This window comes from Ovis canadensis, chromosome 16 (genome assembly GCF_042477335.2).
Source record: "Ovis canadensis isolate MfBH-ARS-UI-01 breed Bighorn chromosome 16, ARS-UI_OviCan_v2, whole genome shotgun sequence".
Classification (NCBI taxonomy): Eukaryota; Metazoa; Chordata; class Mammalia; order Artiodactyla; family Bovidae; genus Ovis; species Ovis canadensis.
This window is the reverse complement of record NC_091260.1, coordinates 73,743,815-73,769,431: the sequence shown is the minus strand read 5'-3', so window position 1 is coordinate 73,769,431 and position 25,617 is coordinate 73,743,815.

Genomic DNA, 25,617 nt, shown 5'->3' with positions numbered 1-25,617 from the left:
ATGCTATTCCAAAGAATAGTGAGGATAGATAAGAAAGCCTTCCTAAGTGATCAATGTAAAGAAATAGAGGAAAACAATAGAATGAGAAAGACTAGAGATCTCTTCAAGAAAATTAGAGATACTAAGGGAATATTTCATGTAAAGAGGGGAACAATAAAGGACAGAAACAATACAGACCTAACAGAAGCTATTAAGAAGAGGTGGCAAGAAAACACAGAAGAACTATACAAAAAATATCTTCATGACCCAGATAACCACCATGGTGTGATCACTCACCTGTGCCAGGCTTCCTAGAGTAGAAAGTCAAGAGGGACTTAGGAAGCATCACGACAAACAAAGTAAGCGGAAGTGATGGAATTCCAACTGAGCTATTTCAAATTCTAAAAGATGATGTTGTGAAAGTGCTGCACTCAATATGTCAGCAAATTTGGAAAATTCAGCTGTGACCAAAGAACTGGAAAAGTTTGGTTTACATCCAACCCCAAAGAAGGGCAATGCCAAACAATGTTTAAACTATAGCACAGTTGCACTCATTTCATATACAAACAAATTAATACTCAAAATTCTCCAAGCCAGCCTTCAACAGTATGTGAACCAAGAACCTGCAGTTGTTCAAGCTGGATTTAGCTTCCAGCTGGAAAGGGAGAGGAACCAGAGATCACATTGCCAACATACACTGGATCATAGAAAAAGCAAGAGAATTCCAGAAAAACATATATTTCTGCTTCATTGACTACACCAAAGTCTTTGACTGTGTGGATCACAACAAAATGGAAAATTCTTAAAGTGATGGGAATACCAGACCACCTTACCTGTCTCCTGAGAAATCAGCATGCAGGTCAGGACACAACAGTTAGAACTGGACATGGAATGATGGACTGATTCCAAATTGGAAAAGGAGTACTTCAAGGCTGTATATTGTCACTCTGCTTATTTTACTTATATGCACAAGACATCATGTGAAATACAAGGCTGGATGAAGCATGAGCTGGAATCAAGACTACAGGAAGAAATATCAGTAGCCTCAGATATGCAGATGGCACCATCCTTATGGCACAAAACAAAGAACTAAAAAGCTTCCTGATGAAGGTGAAAGAAGAGAGTGAAAAACCTGGCTTAAAACTCAATGTTTATAAAATGAAGGTCGAGGCATCCAGTCTCATCATTCCATGGCAAATAGATGGGGAAACAATGGAAACAGTGGCAAACTTTCTTTTCCTGAACTCCAAAATCAATGCAGATGGTGACTGCAGCCATTAAATTAAAAAAAAAAAATCTTACTCCTTGGAAGAAAAGCCTTGACCAACCTAGACAATATATTCAAAAGCAGAAACATTATTTTGCCATCCAAGGTCCAAAACTATGGTTTTTCCGGTAGTTATGTATGGATATGAGAATTGGACCATAAAGAAGGCTGTGCACCGACAAATTGATGCTTTTGAACTCTGGTGTTGGAGAAGACTGTTGAGCCCACTTTGGACTGCAAGGTGATCAAATCAGTCAATCCTAAAGGAAATCACTCCTGAATATTCATTAGAAGGACTGATGCTGAAGCTACAATACATTGGCCACTTGATGCACAGAGTCGATTCACTAGAAAAGAAACAGATGCTGCAAAAGATTGAAGGCAGGAGAAGGGGATGACAGAGGACAAGATGGTTGGATGTCATCACCAACTCAATGGACAGGAGTTGAGCAAGCTCTGGGAGATTGTGAAGGACAAGGGTGCCTGCAGTGTTGCAGGTCATGCTGTCACAAAGATTTGGATATGACTGAACAATTGAACAACAACAAGTCTATAAATGTGGGCTTCCCTGGTAGCTCAGCTGGCAAAGAATCTCTGTAATGCAGGAGACCCAGGTTCAATTCCGGGTAGGGAAGAAGAGCCCTTGGAGAAGGAATAGGCTATTCACTGCAGTATTCTTGGACTTCCCTGGTGGCCCAGATGGTAAAGAACCAGCCTGCAATGTGCTGTGTGGGATACCTGGATTTGATCCTTTTTTGGGAAGATCCCTTGGAGAAGTGAATGGCAACCTACTCCAGTATTCTTGCATGGAGAATTCCATGGACAGAGATACCTGGCAAGCTACAGTCTATGGGGTCCCAAAGAGTCATACATGACTGAGAGACTAAGCCCAGCACAGTAGTGGTGTGTATATGTTAATCCCAAACTCCTAATGTATTATTTTGCTGTGTACCGGAAACAAACACAACATTATAAATATACTATACTTCAACAAAAGGCATCAACCCAAAAGTGAAAGATCACGCTTTTACTTTATTTTATTTTTATGAAAGTTTTTTATTTAAAAACTTTCTAAAACAATAAACACATGGGAAAAAATGACATAATTCCCCACTGAAGTTTAATGGCACACTGTATTAAATATTGAAAGATCACGCTTTTAATCACATACTCTGATCGTATAAGCCAGAGCTAAAACCAGATAAAGAATAGACTCCCCTGCTCTATTTTCTGAAAAGGGAAATGCATGAATTGGTAAATAGAAGCTTCTGTTAGTGCAGATGTAGTGGTCTCCCCACTGTTGAGAAAGCCCTATGCAAAATGTTCAGGCTGTGTTATGGTCTGGGGGCCTACAGGCAAGGCTGTTGAGTTAGAGGCAAAATTTTCTTCAGGATTTCTTCCCTTTTCCGCATAAAGAGGTCACAACAGAAGTCCCTGAAGAAGACTTATGCCCAATACCTCATATAAAAAGACTTAGAAATGAAGGTCCCAGAGCTAGAAATGAGAATATGTGGAGAGCATAATTGGCCCGAGGAGCTGAGTTTTAACTAAAACTCCCTTCAAAGACTGTGATGCACTTGCTGTTCCCCAAATTTGATGTGGGAAGGCACTAGCCCTGCTGAGGCCTGCCAGTGAAAGCCTACTTAATTGTCTGTTTTCAGGCTGAAACACACACACACACACACACACACATACACACAAACACACTCATATGTTTTATGCCTGGAGCTGTACTCCTCAGACCTGATACAGAAAAAACAAACACATTTTGAGCAAAAGTAACAAGGGTTTAATGTTCTATTGAATATTTTTATAATTTTGTCTTCTATATAATTTTCCTGTTGTAGTTTAGGCACTAAGTCATGTCCAGCTCTTTGTGATCCCACGGACTACAGAGCACCAGGTTTCCCTGTCCTCCGCTAGCTCCCTGCTCATGTCCATTGAGTTGGTGATGTTACGTAACCATTTCATCCTCTGCCACCCCCTCTTCTTTGGCCTTCAGTCTTTCCCAGCATCAGGGTCTTTTGCAATGAGCTGGCTCTTTGCATCAAGTGGCCAAAGTACAGAAGCTTCAGTTTCAGCATCAACCCTTCAAAATAAAATTTATCAAATTAGAGCTCAGATGGTAAAGAATCTGCCTGCAATGCAGGAGACCCAGGTTTGATCCCTCTGTTGGGAAGATCCTATGGAGAAGGAAAGGGCTACTCACTCCAGTATTCTTGCCTGGACAGTCCCATGGTCAGAGGAGCCTGAGGGGTTACAGACCATGGGGTTGCCAGACATGACTGACTAATACTTTCAACTCACTTCAGAGTTGATTTGGTTAGTGAGATGAAAGAGAGGAACTCTGATATATTGCTAAGTAAATAAAGAGCTCTGCCAAACACAGGTTGAAAAAAATTCTAAATTAGCCTAAAATGTCCTTTGTAGATGAGCTTGTAAGGCTGATTAGATTCCTCTCTAGGACTCCAGCATTTTACAAAAATTCCTATAATTGCAAACTACAATGATTCATGATGTTGACAAGATTTTTCTGTGGTAAACATTGATCATTCATATTTTCACAAAACATAATCCATTTAGCCATTATAAATAGTTGAGTTCCTCTGATTTCCTTTTTCTAACATGATAAATAAAATAATGAGACATAATAATTATGGGCTTTCCCCCCATTCTCTGTATTGAGGACTTCTGGGAAGAAGGGGTCACTTTGACCCAGTGACCTATGATATTTTTTCTCAGGTCAACATACTATTAGTCCTCACTAGCAGAAAGACCATGGGAAGTTATGGAGAATGTTTCAGACCTGCCTACATTTCATACTGAAAACAAAACAGGAAATTAAGGATTATGGAGCATGACTGACTAGGGAGGAGACTGGTTTTTATTCTATTTAATGGTGAAAATAAAATTTCCAAAAAAGATCTCTTTTTTCTTGGGTGAGCCTATCTCCTAAATGTATTACTCATAAGGGAACTTACATGTGAAATCTGAAACTAAAAATTCATCCTAATGTGGGAACAAATCCACAGTTTTAGACATCTGCCTCTGATGATCTTAAGATCAGATTTTTCTTGAGCCTGGTGTTTGTATATATCTTTTGGATTTTAGAACAATTTGGAGTTAAATTTTCTAATTGATCTGGGCCCAGTTTAACAATTCAAGTCTTTTTATTTTTGTAGATATCAAAGTTTAAGCTATATTTTCTATTTTAATAGCTGTTTATGCCTCACTGTACCATATTTTGTCTATTGAAGTTTTGATTTCTGTCTTCAGTTTTTCTAGGGTTTACTTCGACAACTATTACACTTATGCTATACAAATTTAGACTTTCCCAGGGCCTCAGAGGTCAGTAATCTGCCTGTAATACAGCAGACATAGGAGATGTGGGTTCAAACTCTGGGTCAGGAAGTTTTCCTGGAGGAAGAAATGTAATCTACTTACAGTATTCTTACCCAGAAAATCCCAGGGACAGAGGCATCGCCGTGGACTACAATCCATGGCATAGAGAAAAGAATTGGAGTTGACTGAGCACTATACAAATTTAAGACTGTATCTATCAGTACACCATTATGTGATATGATGAAATTAGGATATTCATTTGACTCTTTCCTCAGAGAAGTGCATTTTCCCTTAACAGTTGATAGGAGCCCTTCTGAACAGCTCTCTAGTTACTTGTCTCCAACTGACCTACAAACACTAAATAAAATGAAAATGAAAAGGCATGGTGCTATATAGTAGGTCTTTGCCCCATGTTATGTGGAAGCCTGGATGGGAGGGGATTTGGAGGAGAACAGTTGCACGTATATGTATGACTGCATCCCTTTGGTCCACTTGAAATTATCACGACATTGTTAACTGGCTATACTCCAATACAAAATAAAGAGTTTAATTTAAAAAGGCCATTAAAAAAATGTCATTGTGGTCACAGAATCTCCCAATGATTATATCTTTTCAAAATCAGGAAAGAAACAGTTCCATTTTCAGATTTAGCCACGCATTTTCTCAATCATGCTTCCATGCTGTGTGTCACAGGATGATACACACCATGTTGGTAATGTTCTTAAAGTGACTCCTTTGGATTGTCTCCATATGTTTTATGCTTTTAAATGTTTTCAACAGGTTAAACTTCTTTGTTTTTATAGTAACATTTGCCATTAAAACTTAAGCTCATCAGATAGTAACAGAGACTCTCCGCATGATAAATAACAGTGGCTTCAAGATGTAGAAGCTTACTTTTCTTCTTCAAAAAAGTTTTGAGTCTGTCAGTTCAGACCTTATTATAGGGTCTCTTGTCCATGAAGTCCTCAGAGACTCCAGTTCTCATTACCCTGTTACTCAAATGTTCGCATTACAAATGGTTTGCATTTTCAAGGTCAACTCATGGCCCCAGTAGTTGCTTCAGGACCAGTTACCATAAATAAGGTCTGGCAGCAGGGGGGAGGAAGAAACAAAGCAAAAGGGGGAAAGAGTGTTTTACATTGTTGCTTACATCTCAGTGACCAAGGCCTGAGCATATCTAAAAATGAGAGTGGGTTGCCATTTCCTCTTCCAAGGAGTCTTCCCAACCCAGGGATTGAACTGTGTGTCTCCTGCACTGACAGACAGATTCTGTACCACTGAGCCACTGGGGACGTCTTTGACTTATCATATATCTATTGCAATTTGGTAAATACATAGACACATTGCTAATTTTAATAGGTGCATTTTATGGGTATATAACAATTTGAATGCTAATTTAAAATACTACTTTTGGGCAGTTAGGTTTTCTTCTAAGTTTCAGTGTTAGAAAGCTTCATAGCACAGTGTTTAACATGATAGATTTACCTGAGATCAAAGTTTTATTTTCTGAGAAATTTACTGCTACCAGGTTAATATACTTTAGGTATATTAAAGTGGGATAGGGACAAGTTTCAGAAAATGTTCAGAAATCAATCAGTGAACCAAGTCTACAGTGGGTGAGAAGTTTTAAGATATGACAAGGTTCTTTCAAATATTATTATTCAATGTGTTATATAAGGGGTGAAACTATTATAAGAATACATTCAGTCAAATATTATATTTGCTATTGAAATATCATAATGCTGTCCACTGAATATTAAGACTGATTCCTTGTATTTTATACAATATTATTAGTGTTTTATGCCTCATTGATTAGTATACTGAAATTCAGTACCAATGCAAAATGATTTAAATTTTTTAGAGTATGTCTTTTTTAATATAAATTTATTTATTTTAATTGGAGGCTAATTACTTTACAATATTGTAGTGGTTTTGCTATAAGCAAAAGAAACACAGATGTATAGAGCATCTTTTAATAATTGTGTACACAATGAAATGTTTATTACTATTGGGTTGGCCAAAATGTTTATTCAGACTTTTCCGTAAGATCACATGGAAAAATCTGAATGAACATTTTGGCCAACCTGATATATTTCAAAAATGTCAAGTCTTAGATAAGAAATGGTTCTCTGAAACTGTGTAATAGTAGGCTTATGTACTGGGTAGGAAGTCAAGAAACCTTTTCCCTTGCTTTAGCCAATGCAAAGGGTAATTTCAACTATGTTTACAAAAAGACAGGAAAACTTTCATGTATTACAAATTGTTTCTGGGTGGACTCAGTTTCCTTTCTTTTCATTTAAAAAACTGGAGCATATTCAATGGAAAAACCAATACAATATTGTAAAGTAATTAGCCTCCAATTGAAATAAATAAATTTATATTAAAAAACAACAACAACAAAAACACGGCATATTCATTTGCAGTTAGGAGAATTATCACACTTGAAAGTGTTAGTTGCTCAGTCATGTCTGACTTTTTGTAACCCCATCGACAGTAGCCTGCCAGGATCCTCTGTCCATGGGATTCTGTAGGCAAGAATACTGGAGTGGGTTGCAATTCCCTTCTCCATGGGATCTTCCTGACCCAGGAATTGAACCCAGGTCTCCTGCACTGTAGGCAGATTCTTTACTGTCTGAGCTACCTATCACATTTACAGTCAATTTTTGAATTGTGGTGTTGGAGAAAACTCTTGAGAGTCCCTTGGCCTGTAAGGAGATCAAACCAGTCAATCCTATTCATTGGAAGGACTGATGCTGAAGCTGAAGCTCCAATACTTAGGCCACCTGATGTGGAGAGCCAACTCTTTAGAAAAGACCCTGATGCTGGAAAAATTGAAGGCAGGGGAAGAAAGGGGACAACAGAGGACAAGATGGTTGGATGGTATCACCAACTCAATGGACATGAGTTTGAGCAAGCTCCATGAGATGGTGAAGGACAGGGAAGCCTGGCATGCTACAATCCATGGGTTAGCAAAGAGTTGGACATGACTGAGATACTGAACAACAGTAACAGTCGGTTTTATTTACTAGCGCATGAGCTAGTCCATTAAAAATATTTCTATTGCATTTTAGCAGAGTTCCAATTCTTCTGCCATTTATATCTTGCCATTCAAGTCAGTTCAGTTCAGTCACTCAGTCGTGTCCAAGTCTCTATGACCCCATGAATCGCAGCATGCCAGGCCTCCCTGTCCATCACCAACTCCTGGAGTTCACCCAAACTCATGTGCATCGAGTCGGTGATGCCATCCAGCCATCTCATCCTCTATTGTTCCCTTCTGCTCCTGCCCCCAATCCCTCCAAGCATCAGGGTCTTTTTCAATGAGTCAACTCTTCGCATGAGGTGGCCAAAGTATTGGAGTTTCAGCCTCAGCATCAGTCCTTCCAATGAACACCCAGGGCTGATCTCCTTTAGGATGGACTGGTTGGATGTCCTTGAAGTCCAAGGGACTCTCAAGAGTCTTCTCCAAAACCACAGTTCAAAAGCATCCATTCTTCGGCACTAAGCTTTCTTCACAGAGTCTTTTAATACATCATTTTTTCTTTGAAATCTATTTCTATGTATCTGACTAAAGCTTCCTGTAACAATGTAATTTCTTCTGAATATGATTCATTTCTCATGTAAGCTTCTGAAATGGTACACGCTAGACAGGCTTTGAAAAAGAGACTGGATAAGTAAAAATTATTGACATTTTCTTGGATATTTGTGTTATCCACCTCTTGTATTTAGAGCTGTGTCATTTTAGATGCCTTCTTATAGTGCAGTTAAATAATTCAGGTGAAAAAAATGATGTAATTTGCAGAGGAATAGTACTTGGTTTCCTTTTTTTTTTTATTTTTTTTCCAAAAAAAAAGCAGATGTATCAGAACAAAATACACCAAGAATTTTCTTTGTCCTTTCCCAAGCTGGAGAAATTCATACTACAATCAAAAGACCCAAGAGTGAATATACAATCTGAAAGAACAAAAAGCAGGCATGTAGGAGGAAAACACACAAAATGTGTATGAAATTCTTTTTATGCTTTCCTTGCTTTTGCTAGAGTCTTAGCATTAACTGAGTAGCAGACAAGATAGACAGCATATTAAAAAGCAGAGACATTACTTTGCCAACAAAGGTGCATCTAGTCAAGGTTATGGTTTTTCCAGTCGTCATGTATGGATGTGAGAGTTGGACTATAAAAGAAAGTTGAGTGCTGAAGAATGGATGCTTTTGAACTGTGGTGTTGGAGAAGACTCTTAGTCCCTTGGACTGCAAGGACATCCAACCAGTCCATCCCAAAGGAGATCAGTCCTGGGTGTTCATTAGAAGGACTGATGTTGAAGCTGAAACTTCAATGCTTTGGCCACCTGATGTGAAGAGCTGACTCATTTGAAAAGACCCTGATGCTGGAAAAGATTGAAGGCAGGAGGAGAAGGGGATGACAGAGGATGAGATGGTTGGATGGCATCACTGGCTCAATGGACATGGGTTTGAGTAGACTCTGGGAGTTGGTGATGGACAGGGAGGCCTGGTGTGCTGCAGTTCATGGGGTCGCAAAGAGTCGGATACGACTGAGCAACTGAACTGAACTGAATTGAGATAACTAAATCTTGACAGATCTGCTCTAACATTTGGATATGCCAGAACAGTTCAAGAAGGAGGAGAGAACCATAAAAATAGATTTGTTAAAAAAAAAATACCAAAAACTCTTTTTCTGAAGTGGCTGGTTATGTGTGAAGGGGTGTTTGTCTTGCAGGTAGACCTCAGTCTTTTTAAGCTGAGCCTCTATGCTCTGTCCAATTCTGGAGCATTCTGGACAATTAGAGGTTGTTCAAGGAACTCTTATCCTCATTTCTGAGTCAAGGTAGGGATTGGATGTCTCAGATGTTGCACTAGGTTTTTAAATTTTCAGGCTTCTAACTGGTGCCTGCTGTCTTCACTCATCTCTTTTGGAATCCTAGTTAGAAAGGAATCCATCTCCACATATAAAGAAGTTTCACTTCCAAGAGTTAGGAAGTTTCACTGGGGACATGCCCAGAAGTAGTTCTTTATTTCCCACTTCAGGTCTCCAAATATGGAACAAGTGCAAATGAAACATGAAACAAGGAACCTAGACCTGTGGGTCTTTGCCTAAACAAAGCAGTCCTGTGTTCCAGAGCAGAGCCTATATAAGAAAGCTCCATAGACCTGAGACTTTGGCTCAGCCTGCTGTTAGTGGACTCTGCACCAGGGATGTGCAGGTGCTTTTGTGATGTCACGTGTTCCAGGGTAGCTTAACTAGAGGCTGTTATCCTGTAGCGGGTTTAGGTCTACACTCCAGCATGTTTTGTGTAAATGTGTATTCATATGTATGTCCAGGTGGAGTTGAACTCAAAGGTGTATCTGAAGGTGATTTAAACAATCGTACAGATGCTTAAGAGTTTAGGGTTTGGTTCAGTGCCCAAAATTTGCTATCTTGCTTCACAAATAGTATCCTAAGAAAGCAAGCTTAATGTACCAGCAAAAGGTGAACAAAGTGAAGGAAAATCTCGAATGTAATAGGGTAAATCCTTTGCATGGGGAAAATTCTCTGACATCACAGCTAAAAACATAAATGAAGCTGGAAATCTGTTGGGCAGTGTTTTGTAGGGAAACTAGCACTCTCTTGACTATGCTGTTAGTTCTCCGTGTTCAAGAAGTGGTCACCTTAAAATAAGTAGAGTTAATCTGCAAAGGTATTTACCTTTGTGATGTCATTTTGAGTCGGCATATTTCAAACATTAGGTGCTTTTACTCATTACATGTTAAGATACTGAAAAATCTCCCTCATAAAAAAACAGTGCATAGTTGACTGGGAAAAGTGTTTGAAGATGGAGAAAGCTATTTCTTAAAGCAGAACAAATAGTGTGGTAATGAAAAGACGAAGATCAAGAAAGAAGTGTCAAAAGAGAATCTTGAAGGGCTTAGCAATACGATTGAAGGATATATAATAATGACACATTAAGGAAAATGGAGGACTGGTAGATCTATGTTTAAAAATGTGTAAATGCTATCAAGAGGTAGAGAAATAGCAGCTCTGCAGAGAAGGGGCTGTGCTGGCATGACATGGGATATGCTGTTACATTCAACTTGGAAAGCCAGATGGACCCCATGCAAAATTTGGCATTGATTTTGAGACTGAAGGCCACACACCCGAAGATGGTATGTAGATGCTTGTTAATTACATAATTGATGTCTCTTGGAAGAGTATGACAGCGCCTCAAGCAAGTACAATATGTCTTGAGAGAACAAGGGAAAGAAATTGACATGGGTTAGGGGCTGTTCCGGAGAAGGCAATGGCACTCCACTCCAGTACTCTTGCCTGGAAAATCCCATGGACGGAAGAGCCTGGTGGGCTGCCGTCTATGAGGTCACACAGAGTTAGACAAGACTGAGCGACTTCCCTTTCGCTTTTCACTTTCATACATTGGAGAAGGAAATGGCAACCCACTCCAGTGTTCTTGCCTGGAGAATCCCAGAGTCGGCGGAGCCTGGTGGGCCACAGTCTATGGTGTTGCACAGAGTCAGACACAACTGAAGTGACTTAGCAGCAGCATGGGCTGAGGTCAGGGTAAGTATCCCCAAACAGTGGGTAGGGGCTTGTGGGATTTCAGTCTCCAGTTGATATGAAATTGGTGAGCACTCAGGCTTTCTTATCAGCTTGTCTCAGTGGGAGAAAATATACTAGACAAAAGATACAGGGAAATATTCCCAGCAAATTTATAATAGGAAGAATACAAAAGTACTGTAAACTAGTTTTACTTTCAAATTTTCCAAAAAATTGATTAAATGCATAAAATAATGATAAAGGAAATCAAATATTAAATCTTGTTTATTGTCAATATACAATAAGCATATAATTTGACATTATAGTATTTGATAGAAATTTCTTGATAATGCATATATTATGTTAATATAATAAATACATATGATTGGTAATAGAGGTTATATTAGCAAGGTTTATAAACATTCATCAGGTTTTGTGCTAGTCAGTTTGTCCGGAGATTGTTTAGAGAGTGAATCTTCTGATAACCAGATAGTAACAAGCCTCTGACAAGTGTATCTAGGCTTTACTCATCCTTGAAACTTAAAATCAAAATGACACCACATATGCATATTTATTTTGCTTTTTGGCTTCTTTCTTTGTTAGTGACATTACATACAACTTAATTATCTGGATAGAATTGCCTTACATTTAGTAAATGCAGCACTGGGACAATATTTTGTACAGTTTTATGACAGAGATAAATTACAATTGAACAAATGAAGTTTTTATTACAGTGCCAATTTTTCACTCTGATGGAATTAAGTTTGAGCCAACATTTCCATTCAACTTCTCCTTTTCAGGAATTTCAATTCAAAACAGTAAATATGACTTAATCTAGCACTTGGCAAACAATATATTTGGCAAGAAGAAATTCGTTCAGTATAATTTTTCAAAGAACTTGATGTGAAATTGGAGACTAAAAAAGATATGTGAAATAAGATAGAGGTGCTAAATTCATTTTATGTTATATTCTATCAAGCTTTAAAATGAATTTTTATAATTTGTAATATGAAATTTAAATCTTACATGTTTTACACTTAAATTTTTTTGAATTTTTATATGTACTTAATAGAATTATTGTGCACCATGAAGCAAACGTAATAAGACCAAAAGAAGATATTTTAAGCATAAAGGCCTAGAAAACTAAAAATATATTCATTTATAAAGTATTAAGTAGATAGTATAGATTTTAGTATAGATTTTTAAATTAAAAAATACAGAATGCTTTCAGTTATGTTATTATTCATATATTTGTATAATTATTATCTCTAAAAATCCATGGGCCATAGTCATATATATATATATATATGTGTGTGTGTGTGTGTGTGTTTGTGTGTGTATATATATATATATATGTGTACGTATGGAGAGTAAAATGCAGAATATTGAATCTTCTGAAAATTGTAAGAAAGAATACTGTAAAGAATTAACTATTATACATTTTATAGAAAAAACAACAATCTGAAGTTACAGTAGTGTGAATAAAAGCAGGCACATTCTAGAAAGAAGTGGGAATTTGCAAGAACAGAACAGCATAAGGCAGCTATCTTGTCTTTAGCAGCTTTTGCCTGAAGGCACACTGCAGTTCACTCCACATGCAGCAGATAAAATTATGATAGAATATTCACAATCATTGGCTTAAAGAAATAGGAGAGAGCTGGGACCACAACAGATGCTTCAAAGGATGGGAGTGCTTGTGAATTAAGTCAATTTAGTGCTGTCCTACTCTTTGCAACCCTATGGACCTAAGCCTGCCAGGCTTTTCTCTCCACTGGATCCTGGCAAGAATATTGGGATGAGTTGCTATGTGGGGTATCTTCCAAACCAAGGGATCTAACCTGCATCTCTAATGCGTGCTGCATTGACCGGAGGGTTATTTACCACTAGCACCACCCAGGAAGCCCCAAATGATGGGGAGTTCCATTCATTTCAGTTCAGTTGCTCAGTCATGTCTGACTCTTTGCAACCCCCTGGACTGCAGCATGCCAGGCTTCCCTGTCCGTCACCAACTACTAGAGCTTGCTCAAACTCATGTCCATTGATTTGGTGATGCCATCCAACCATCTCATCCTCTGTTGTCCCCTTCTTCTCCTGCCTTCAATCTTTCCCAGCATCAGGATCTTCAATGTCAGTTCTTCGCATCAGATGTCCATAGTATTGGAGTTTCAGCTTCAACATCAGTCCTTCCAATGAATATTCAGGACTAATTTCCTTTAGGATTGACTGATTTGATTTCCTTGCTGTCCAAGGGACTCTCAAGAGTCTTTTCTAATACCACAGTTCAGAAGCATCAATTCTTCAGTGCTCAGCTTTCTTTATAGTCCAACTCTCACATCCATACTTGACTAGACGGACCTTTGTTGGCAAAGTAAGGTCTCTGCTTACAATGGAGTATTATTCAGCCATTAAAAAGAATACATTTGAATCCGTTCTAATGAGGTGGATGAAACTGGAGCCTATTATACACAGTGAAGTAAGCCAGAAAGAAAAACACCAATACAGTATACTAACACACATATATATGGAATTTAGAAAGATGGTAATGATAACCCTGTATGCGAGACAGCAAAGGAGACACAGATGTAAAGAACAGACTTTTGGACTCTGTGAGAGAGGGAGAGGGTGGGATGATATGGGAGAATGGCATTGAAACATGTATACTATCGTGTAAGAAACAAATCGCTAGTCTAGGTTCAATACAGGATGCAGGGTGCTTGGGGCTGGTGCACTGGGATGACCCAGAGAGATGATATGGGGAGGGTGGTGGGAGGGGGGGGGTTCAGGATTTTGAACTCATGTACACCTGTGGTGGATTCATGTCAATGTATGGCAAAAACTAATACAGTATTGTAAAGTAAAAAAATAAAATTAAACTCCCCCCCCCCCAAAAAAAATGCTGTCTAGATTGGTCATAGCTTTTCTTCCAGGGAACAAGTGTCTTTAATTTCATGGCTGCAGCCCAAGAAAATAAAGTCTGTCACTCCGTGTTCTTTCTCAGTTACTGATAAATTAGGTATGACTTGCCCCTGGCAATATTTGCTCTATCTGGTTGAGATGTCTTACTATATAGTTTTATTTTATTTTATTTTTTGTAAATGTATGACAGAAAGTCCCGAAGATAAAGTTTGTCAGATTAGAGTCTGATTGTCCCCAGGCAAATATGCCAAACAAAAATAATTCATGGAAAATTTCTTGAAATCAATGACTTTAAAAACCTATTTTAGTTATAATCCAAACATAGATTTGGTACAAAGAAAAATTCCATTAGCAATAAACACTCAACATCCCAGAAAAATCATGCAAGAAACACAAATAAAACTTTGTTACCTCCACTGCTGCATAAGGAAGAAAAGCTATACACTCTGCTCACAAAGGAGCAGTAAGCATTCTTCCCTGAAAGCATTTGACAAACATTTTCCAAAATGTCAAAATACTATAAAAATGTTATTTTTATTTTTGAGGTGCTATTTACTAAGCATAAAATGCATAAAAGTTAAGGGCACAATTCAATGACATTTATACATGTATAACAATGATCCAAGCTGTGGGATGCATTCATGCTAAATTGCTTCAGTGAGCTCCACCTCTCATGCGACCCCATGGATGGTAGGCTGCCAGGCTCCCCTGACCATGGGATTCTGCAGGCAAGAGTACTAGAGTGAGGTGCCTTGACATCCTCCAGAGGATCTTCTGGACCCAGGGATTGAACTAGGACTCTTAATGTCTCCCACATTGGCAGTCCAGTTCTTTAGCACTAGTGCCACCTGGCAAGCCTCAAAACTGTAGAATAGGAATGTATAATTTGTATTTTTTTTCTCAATTTAGTGTTTAGACATTTATCCACATTTGTGCATAATTCATTTTGTGCCATAGTGAGATATTTGGAAGGATGATATTTTGTTGTTGGTAATATTTTACTGTATGAAGATACCATATTTGTTTTCCTTACTCCTTCCATATTTAGTTTGTTTCAAATTATTTTTATGGAGAAAGTTCTTGTGAACATATTTGTGGATTTGCGCACTCATTTCTTGTAAGTACATACTTAAAAGTGAGGTTTCTGGGTGATGGAGTAGCCTTAAGTATAACGTTTAATTAGAGCAAAATTTTTTTCCCCAAATTTTATTAACAATTTTATACTCACACAAGTAATGTGTGGGAATACATTTGCCCCATTTCTTCTTCAAATTTGGGGTTGCCAAGTCTTTATAATTCATATTGTCAGGGGAGTTTGTAATTTTCTTGGTTCTGTCTTGTCACAACAAAAATTTGAAGTGACAGACAGGCCCTTGTTACAGCCCTAGGTCGGACCAGGGTTACAGCTCTCAAATGGACCAGTGTTACACCTCCGTGTTACAACTCAGTTTTATTTAGAAAGTAAAGGAAAATACATTCTCGAGGCATGAGGGAATGCTGACCCAAAAGGCATGAAGAGAAGAAAGGCCCCGGCCCAGTTTTGGCTCCTCTTTATATGCTTTTTCTCCTCCCCCTGAGCCGGCCCTATGTAAAATGGGCTAGCCAGGAGTGCTGTTTGTTTTACCTGAGGTCCTCACTCTGGTCTTCAGACCTTCCTTTGTTCTATCTTGTGGGCTTTTCCCTTCCTTGTCTTTTAGCCACTGCCATTCTGGACTCCTTTTTCTTATTCTAACTACCTAACATTCCCCACTCAAGAGATAGGAAGCACAATTCTTTAGGAACAGGGAGGTCAAGGTCTCTCTGGTTATTTCCTGCTGAACTGGGACAGCAAGGGACATTGGGCCTCCCCCTCCCCTCAAGCCTCAGAGTCCTTATACTGGTGTCCATTTGAGGGCGAGTGATATTTTCTGTGGTCGGCTATAGTTTCGTATATCCTTGTTGATCTGTCACTGCATGCTGTAGCTTGTTGATGTGGGCAGAGAGAAAATGGGTTAGACAATTTATAATACATGGAGCGATCACAAGCAGCTTCAATCTGATGATGACAGGAACTAGTAGGGGCATTAGCCAACTCCAAATTTTAATAACCAAGGATTCCCCCAAAGAGAGATTGTAGCCACTTGGAGAACTCTCCATCTCATTCTTTGAGATCTTATGGGGTCTGAATGTTTTTCTTGAGGACCGTGAGACTTTCTTTAACTTAATTGGAGGTATTTACCCAGAAACAACATGTCTCATTCAAGATGGCCAAGTCCCTTCTTGTAGAGGGATCAGGAGATCTATCTCCTGTCTGTTTTGGAATACAACCCCTGCCAAGCTGTGTTGGCTCTTTAGAGCTGTCCTGAGAAACCTTATCCCCAGAAACTTAATTTTGGGGGTGTTCATTAGAATGGCACTCATTTGTAGTTCTGAATAGGTATCTGAGATCTCCCAGGGGTTCACAGGGGTACTGAGTGTCATCTTCTGTTTTCTTCCATGGTTTGACTCATGAGTAGTGAATCTAGGAATCATGTCCTTGACTGCTGCAAGGGGTAGAAAGCATTACAGGGTAGGGGCCCTTCCATGTGGGCTGGAGTTGAGCCTTTGGGGACCCATCTTTCCAGACTTTAATTAGGACTTGACTCCCTGGAGTGCATAGTGGTGACTCTTTTGAATATTTTGGATCCTGGTTGACACCCAAGCATATATCCCATAGGAATTGCCTAATGGCCATGGTATAAGACTGGAGGGTCTGAGACTCTGGATCTAGGAAGAGGTCACTGACATAAACAAAAGGTCTCCCATATAGCTCATAAGTACTAAGACCAGCCTCTTCCTTAGGGGCAATACGGGTGCAGAGGAGAGCTATTGGTAAAGCCTCCTTCCATCCCAGGAGGTCTCCTGGATTGTCTTTTTTAATTTCTGACTTAAAGAATTGGTTGGAGGTTAATTACTTTACAATATTGTATTGATTTTGCCATACCTCAACATGAATCCACCACAGGTATACACGTGTTCCCCATCCTGAACCCCCCTACCACCTCCCTCCCCATACCATCCCTCTGGGTTATCCCAGTGTACCAGCCCCAAGCATCCAGTGTCATGCATTGAACCTGGACTGGCAATTCATTTCATATATGATATTATACATGTTTCAATGCCATTCTCCCAAACCATCCTACCCTCTCCCTCTCCCACAGAGTCCAAAAGACTGTTCTATACATCTGTGTCTCTTTTGCTGTCTCGCATACAGGGTTATCATTACCATCTTTCTAAATTCCATATATATGTGTTAGTATACTGTATAGGTGTTTTTCTTTCTGGCTTACTTCACTGTGTATAATAGGCTCCGATTTCATCCATCTCATTAGAACTGATTCAAATGAATTCTTTTTAATGGCTGTAAACTCCAACTAAAATAAATAAATTTATATTTAAAAAATTGTTTGGCTCTTTCTACTTTTCCTGAAGACTTAGGCTTTCAGGCACAATGGAGATAATAAGTAATGCCCAATGCTTTAGAGACCCATTGGGTGACCTTAGAAGTAAATGATGTCCCATTGTCACTTTGTAATGATCTGGACAGACCAAGTCTTAGAATGACTTCATGGAGCAATTTTTGTTTGTCTGTTTGTTTTTTACCACCTCCTCAGCCTTCTCAGTCCAGATGGGAAAGCCTTCAATTCACCCTGTGAATGTATCTATCATGAAAATAAGTATTTATACCCTTAAGAAACTGGCATCTGGGTGAAGTCCATCTGCCAGTCCTCTCCTCAGTAGGTCCCACATCGTTGGACAGGCTGGACCAGTTGGTGTCTTTGAGCTCCTTGGGGTTATTTAATTTGTAAGTGGGACAAGAGGAGACCACTTGCCTTACAGTCATTTGGAAGCCTGTTCCTCTGAAGGACATTTCTAGTGATGTTTGGAGGGCCTTCTCCCCTAAATGAGTGGTGGCATATAAGGAGTTAACCACCTTCCATTGGAGGTTCCCAGGCAGAAAAAGGTGTCCCTCCTTTAGGAATTACCCCATAAGATCTTCTTGAAAGCCCTCACTCTTAGCTTTAAAAATCTCATCTCAGTATATGAAGCAGCTTCTGGCAAACTAGTCTGTGTGATGGAGGGGGACGACAGCTTCATTTATGATCCAGAGATCTTGAACCATTCGTCAGCTTCCATCCTTTTTCTTTACAGGGAGGATCAGGGTGTTACACAGTGAATTGGTGAAGACCAATAGCCCAAAGGCAAGGAATTTATTTATTAGAGGTTATAGTCCTTCCAAAGCTTCTCTTCTGAGGGGATATTGTTTCCAGTTAGGAAACCGAGTGGGATCTTCAAAGACAATGACTGGTTCAGTTTGGTGGGTTCATCCAGGAGTCTCCTTCTCCCACACCTAGGGCTTAATTTTGACCCCTCATAATTTTTGGTCCCTCTTTATTGGAGAGAGTGCAATGAGTTCCCCAGTAGTAACCAGAAGCCATAGGGCTCTAAGGGCTGAAAAGCTTCCCATCACACAGATGGTCCCCAGTTTAGAAAGTATATCTCTTCCCAATAAGGGAATAGGATACCACCAGAGTAGGGAGTAGGGACCACCAGAAACTGGTGATAAAATATTTGTCCATCCCAGCAACAAAGAAGTGCTTGGTGAATCTTTCAGTAGTTGTTTTTCCTGTAGCACCCAAAACGGTGCAGGTTTGGGAGGAGTAGGAGGTCAGGGCAGAGTAGGTAGCCCCTGTGTCAACAAGAAATTCTCAGACCTACCTGTCACATCCAGTTGCACCCTTGGGTCCAGCGGGTTCAATTGAACTTCCAGCCCCGTGATGGTTATCTGTGACAGGCAGGCTGGCTGGAGTGGGCTGCTTCAGTCCTATTGAACCATTGTGTGGGAAGGCTTGGCACTTGACCTTGAGGCTCTTGGGTCCTGAGAGCAGAGTGCTGCCCAATGTCCCAATTGATGGCATTTGTAGCAAGCCACATTAAGAAATTTGTCATGATGTGGACACTCTTTGGCCCAATGCCGCACCTGTCTGCAGATTAGACATTTTCCTCATGCTTTGTCCTCCAAGGACTCGGGGTTTGTCACAAGGCTTTCCTGGAAGGTGGCCAGCATCTGGGCATACCTTGCCTTTTCTCCCTGTCCTAGGCCTTGGCCTCCCTCTCCTGTTCTCTGTTATAAAAGGTATTGATGGCTGTCTGGACCACCTCGTCTAAAGAGGCAGCAGGGTCCTGTTGCTGTAGCTGTGGTAAATTTATCCCAATGTCTGAGCACATTGTGATAGGAATCTGTCCTTTAAAATCGCCTGTCCCTTTTAAGAGTCTAAGTCTAGTTTGGTAATCTTTTGGAGGGCCTCTTTTAGCCTTTCCAGAAAGGCAAAGAATTCTCATTGCGCTCCTGAGTAATAGCTGAGTCCTGGGCATAGATGATTACTTTTTGCTGGGCTGCTTTCATTCCTGCCTTCACACAAGTCAGAAAAAAATCTCTTTCCCAGATGTGCTCAGGGTCTTTATAATTCCAATTAGGGTCTGAGGATGTGACTGCGATTTCCCCTACTGGGTATTTATCGCTTGACATGTGAAGCCCTGTAGCAAACCTTCAGGCTTCCTTCAAGACCCTAGCGTGCTCAGGGTCAGATAAAGTTTGACTAAATATGACCATGATGTCCTTCCACATCAAGCTAAGGCCAAGGTAATGTGTTGGAATGTATCTATATATTTGCCTGGGTCATCTGTATAGCTTTCCAGGTCTTGTTTGATCTGTCTTAGTTCTAAGAGGGAGAAGGGCTTATGGACCCGAGTTGGTCCGAATTCTCCTCCAGTTTCAACTAAGGGACATACTCGAGTTGGTTTTGTGGAGGGAGTGCTCCCAGATATGGGGGCATGTTTGGATACAAGGAAGGAACATCAGGCAACTCAGGAGTTGTGGGAGGTGAGCCTTCATGGGGTGGGGGTGGGGTTCCTTCTTTTGGTTGTCTGTGCCTAACACCGTTTGCCTAGTAGGCTCACTTCTAGGGCATGCAACCATCCCACACTTAAGACAGAGTTCCTGCATATCTCTCAGTCAGAAGAAAATTTGGACATAGGGATCTCTGTCCATTTTCCTTGCCTTTTGCAGAATAAGTCTAGCTGCAAGATGGTATTGTAATTTAAACTTCCATCCTCAGTCCAGTGTTCCTTGTACCCCAGAGGACACCATGGCCAGGCAGTGGCACAAAAAACTGTTAAGTGACTTCTAGTTAGATTTAGAAGATCGAACAGCTTCCAGTTATAAAGGATGCATCTCAAAGGCGTCTGCCAGGAAGTGGATTGGTTATTTCCCATCTGAAAGACAGTGGTGACAGGGAGGAATAGAAAAAAAAAAGAAAGAAAACTAATAGGCCTCCTTCAGTTTCCATGGGTGGACTTCCTTAAGGATGAGTCTTTTGAAGTTCATTCTACTCAGTACTGTTGCAACCTTAGAGACAGGTGTCCCCGGGCCAGGGTGGAGATCCCCAGGCAAGCTGAGGCATGACAGCTGCCTGGAGATAGAATCTCTGGGCAGGTCGAGGCATTTTGGCTTCCTGATAATTGAGCCCCTGGGCAGGTCGAGGCATGTCCACCTCCTGGGACCCCTGGACTGGCGGATCCCTGAGTAGGTTGAGGCCTGACAATCTTTCAGGGACCAGATCCCTAGGCAGGTTGAGGCAGGTTGGCTTCCTGGTACCCCCGGACTGGAGTTGGGCATCCCCAAGCTCTCCAGCATGACCAGTGCTGGGTAGAATTAAGGGGTTGTAATTTTAGCTCATTTTCAGTTTATTCACCATAGATGGGAATAGATATCATGATGTAAAGAAATCCAAGCCTGTGACCTGAGACTGGGAATGTGGTGAAGCAGCCATAAACCTTATTCTCTTACTGTTCTAAGAGAATGTAAGTCACTAATTTCCTCCCCTAGTCCTCCATAAAAGCAGGTTAGAGTGTCTCCAATAGTAATGTCATTGTCATAGACCCAGTTTAGGTAATAACAGAAGTAATGATAATGCAGTGGGTTATCTGGTCCTGTTAGGGGCATTAAGAGTATCTTAATAATAAGTAGGGTGGAGCAATGTTGCCTACGAGGGGGCGGGGAGGGAGTCCTGGTTGTAGGAGTTAGTAATTGGCTTACGAACAAATTGATAAGAGGCAACAGACCAGATTTGATCTGGGAGCATGTTTGTAACTTTAGGAGAAGGGTGGTAAGAGTTTGGGTCCAAACATCCTGCAGGGCTAACTCCCAAAGTGGCAAACATTATCCCTGGAAGTCCAATTGCCCTTGAAGGGATGCCACCAACAGATGGACTTGTAGCAGGTATTGTGTTCTGTCACCCGCCCTAGCAAGTTCACCGAGAGAAGCTGGTGTTGCACATCTTGTAGGAAGCATGGAAGATGAAGGCCTAAATATCTAGAGGGATTGGATATAATATTTCCCTCCCAAGGGCCAGCTATTTTCTGGTTGTCCCTCCAGAAGTTTTTAGAGGCAACATTGTGGCCCTGAACGGGGCTCAGAAAAGAGCAAGAAACAGGAGAGAAGGGAGCAGGGCACAACTTTTGAAACAATGGCATAGCCCAAGGGCATAACGTAAACCAATTAAAATCAAAGGGGTTCAAGATGACAAGTTAAATTAAACTAAACCTTGATCTCCAATCTGCAACCTAAATGACACACCGAGGTGGCAGGACAGTTTCAGTTCAGTTCAGTTCAGTTGCTCAGTCGTGTCCTACTCTTTGCAAATTCATGAATCGAGCATGCCAGGCCTCCCTGTCCATCACCAACTCCTGGAGTTCACTCAGACTCATGTCCATCGAGTCAGTGATGCCATCCAGCCATCTCATCCTCTGTTGTCCCCTTTTCCTCTTGCCCCCAATCCATCCCAGCATCAGAGTCTTTTCCAAAGAGTCAACTCTTCTCATGAGGTGGCCAAAGTACTGGAGTTTCAGCTTTAGCACGACTCCTTCCAAAGAACACCCAGGAATGATCTCCTTTAGAATGGACTGGTTGGACCTTCTTGCAGTCCATGGGACTCTCAAGAGTCTTCTCCAACACCACAGTTCAAAAGCATCAATTCTTTGGTGCTCAGCTTTCTTCACAGTCCAGCTCTCACATCCATACATGACCACTGGAAAAACCATAGCCTTGACTAGACAGACCTTTGTTGGCAAAGTAATGTCTCTGCTTTTGAATACGCTGTCTAGGTTGGTCATAACTTTCCTTCCAAGGAGTAAGTGTCTTTTTTATTTCATGGCTGCAATCACCATCTGCAGTGATTTTTGAGCCCACCCCCCCCCCCCCACCAAATAAAGTCTACCACTATTTCCACTGTTTCCCCAGCTATTTGTCATCCAGGCCACCTGACCTGCCTCCTGAGCAATCTGTATGTCAGTGAGGAAGCAACAGTTAGAACTGGACATGGAACAACAGATTGGTTCCGAATAGGAAAAGGAGTACATCAAGGCTGTATATGTCACTCTGCTTATTCAACTTATATGTAGAGTACATCATGAAAAACACTGGGATGGATGAAGCACAAGTAGAATCAAGATTGTCAGGAGAAATATCTATAACCTCAGATATGCAGATGGCACCACCGTTATGGCAGAAAGTGAAGAACTAAAGAGCCTCTTGATGAAAGTGAGAGAGGAGAGTGAAAAAGTTGACTTAAAACTCAACATTCAGAAGACTAAGATCATGGCATCCAGTCCCATCACTTCATGACAAATAGATGGGGAAACAGTGGAAACAGTGGCTAACTTTATTTTTCTGGTCTCCAAAATCACTGCAGATGGTGATTGTAGCCATGAAATTAAAAGATGCTTACTCCTTGGAAGGAAAGTTATGACCAACCTAGACAGCATATTAAAAAGCAGAGCCATTACTTTGCCAACAAAATTTCGTCTAGGCAAGGCTACTGTTTTTCCAGTAGTCATGCATGGATGTGAGAGTTGGACTATAAAGAAAGCTGAGTGCTGAAGAATTGATGCTTTTTAACTGTGGTGTTGGAGAAGACTTTTGAGAGTCCCTTGGACTGCAAGGAGATCCAACCAGTCCATCCTAAAGGAGATAAGTTCTGAGTGTTCATAGAAAGGGCTGATGTTAAAGGTGAAACTGCAATACTTTGGCCACCTGATGTGAAGAACTGACTCATTTGAAAAGACCTTGATGCTAGAAAAGATTGAAGGCGGGGGAGAATGGGACAACCGAGGATGAGCTGGTTGGATGGCATCACCAACTCAATGTACATGAGTGTGATTAAACTCCGGGAGTTGGTGATCAACAGGGTGACCTAGTGTGCTGTGGTCTGTGGGTTTGCAAAGAGTCAGACACAACTGCAGAACTGAACCGAACTGATGGGACCGGATGCCATGATCTTAGTTTTCTGAATGTTGAGCTTTAAGCCAACTTTTTCACTCTCCTCTTTCACTTTCATCAAGAGGCTCTAGTTCTTCTTCACTTTCTGCCATAAGGGTGGTGTCATCTGCATATCTGAGGTTTTTGATATTTCTCCTGTCAATCTTGATTCCAGCTTGTGTTCATCCAGCCCAGTGTTTCTCATCCTGTACTCTGCATATAAGTTAAATAATCAGGGTGACAATATACAGCCTTGATGTACTCCCTTTCCTATTTGGAACAGTCTGTTGTTCCATGTCCAGTTCTAACTGTTGCTTCCTCACCTGCATATAGGTTTCTTAAGAGGCAGGTCAGGTGGTCTGGTATTCCCATCTCTTTCAGAATTTTCCACAGTTTGTTGTGATCCACACAGTCAAAGGCTTTGGCATTGGCATTAAAGCAAAAATAGATGTTTGTTTGTTTGTTTGTTTTCCCTGGAGCCCTCTTGCTTTTCCAATGACCCAGTGGATGTTGGCAATTTGATCTCTGGTTCCTCTGCCCTTTCTAAAACCAGCTAGAAGATTTGGTAGTTCGTGGTTAACAGATTGTTGAAGGCTGGCTTGGAGAACTTTGAGCATTACTTTATTAGCATGTGAGATGAGTGCAACTGTGAGGTAGCCTGAGCATTCTTTGGCATTGCCTTTCTTTGGAATTGGAATGAAAACTGACCTTTTCCAGTTCTGTAGCCACTGCTGAGTTTTCCAAATTTGTTGTCATATTGAGTGCAACACTTTCACAGCATCAACTTTTAGGATTTGAATTAGCTCAAGTGAAATTCCATCACCCCCACCAGCTTTGTTCATAGTGATGCTTCCAATGGCCCACTTGAGTTCACATTCCAGGATATCCAGCATTTTCCTTAATACTCAGCCCATGGATCCCCACAGACTTCCCTTTGCAGGTTCCTAACTGCTGTCTCAACTCAACAGAATTATTTGCCTTACTTTAGCTTTCTCTATTTCCCTACATTGTGTCCTGAAAACTTTCTCCAATCTATAATTTGGGCTAATTTTAAGCCTTATGTTTTTGTTTCCTTTGTTTTAGGAATAACTGTCTGGTGAGCTAGTTTTCCAAAAGCTGAAAACTTTGTGTCCTCTATTCGTTAATTTTTTAATTGTTTAAGGTTGAAGAGTAATTTTAGTTCATCTTCATTCTACCTGTAAGCCAACATCAATAATTTTTAAGAATCACATTAAATATAAACTCTGTTCACAGGCTCAAACATAAACCTATTTAAGCCAAAATATTGATTTGTGTTTCAAATCCATATTCATTAGATATCCCCTTAAAATGATGTTATTGATTAATAAATGTAGACTGATTGACTAAATGCAAGACAGAATGTATGAATCAGTGAATAGGTGTGTTGACATTAGCATCATTGCTTTTAATGACAGAGGATAACTTCATAAAGACCCAAGGAAAGGAGAATAATTTTGAAATCAAATAGAAAAGAGACACATATGGATTCAGACAGAATAGTCCACAGAGTGTTTCAAAAATATGTCCAAATAGACATCTGCCTCCTTCTGTCACAAATGCTAACTCTCATTTGAAAATTATTACTTTAAAAATTCAGATGATAGCATTGAGTCTATAATTTGAAATTATTTAAAAATACTTTCTGGTAGAAAATGTTCCTTTTTGAAGTAGGAAGAAAACCAAAATTAGGTAGTACTTTGACAGCTTTTCCATGTTAGAAATAAATGCATAAATTTCAGCAAAAGAATTGTATATGAATAATAAAAATTATTTAAATATTATCTTCAATAATATTATTTAGCAATGCCAAATTTTATAGACTCATGCTATAATGAAGTATATGTCCTATATTCAAACTTTCAATGCTCAAAATTGCACTGCAATTCTTAAGCAGAGTGCTAAATTCTACTTTGCCAATAGAGATACATCAGCTTAGTCATCTGTCATAAATTTCCTCTGTTGTGGATATTAGTAGAAACCTCTGACTCAACCCAACTCTAAGTCAAGATGTAATTTGCTACATAATGTGTTGTGATGGGGAAAGAGAGAATCAATTTTCATTTTGGAGCAAATGGAATAAATTTACACCTGCAGTTGACAAAGAGGTTACAACCTCATCCCAGGAATGCAGAGCAAGCCACAGATGTTCCTAGCTTTAAAATTTGTTGATTTGATTACTGTAATTCACTGAGTCTACACACCTGAAGCTACTCA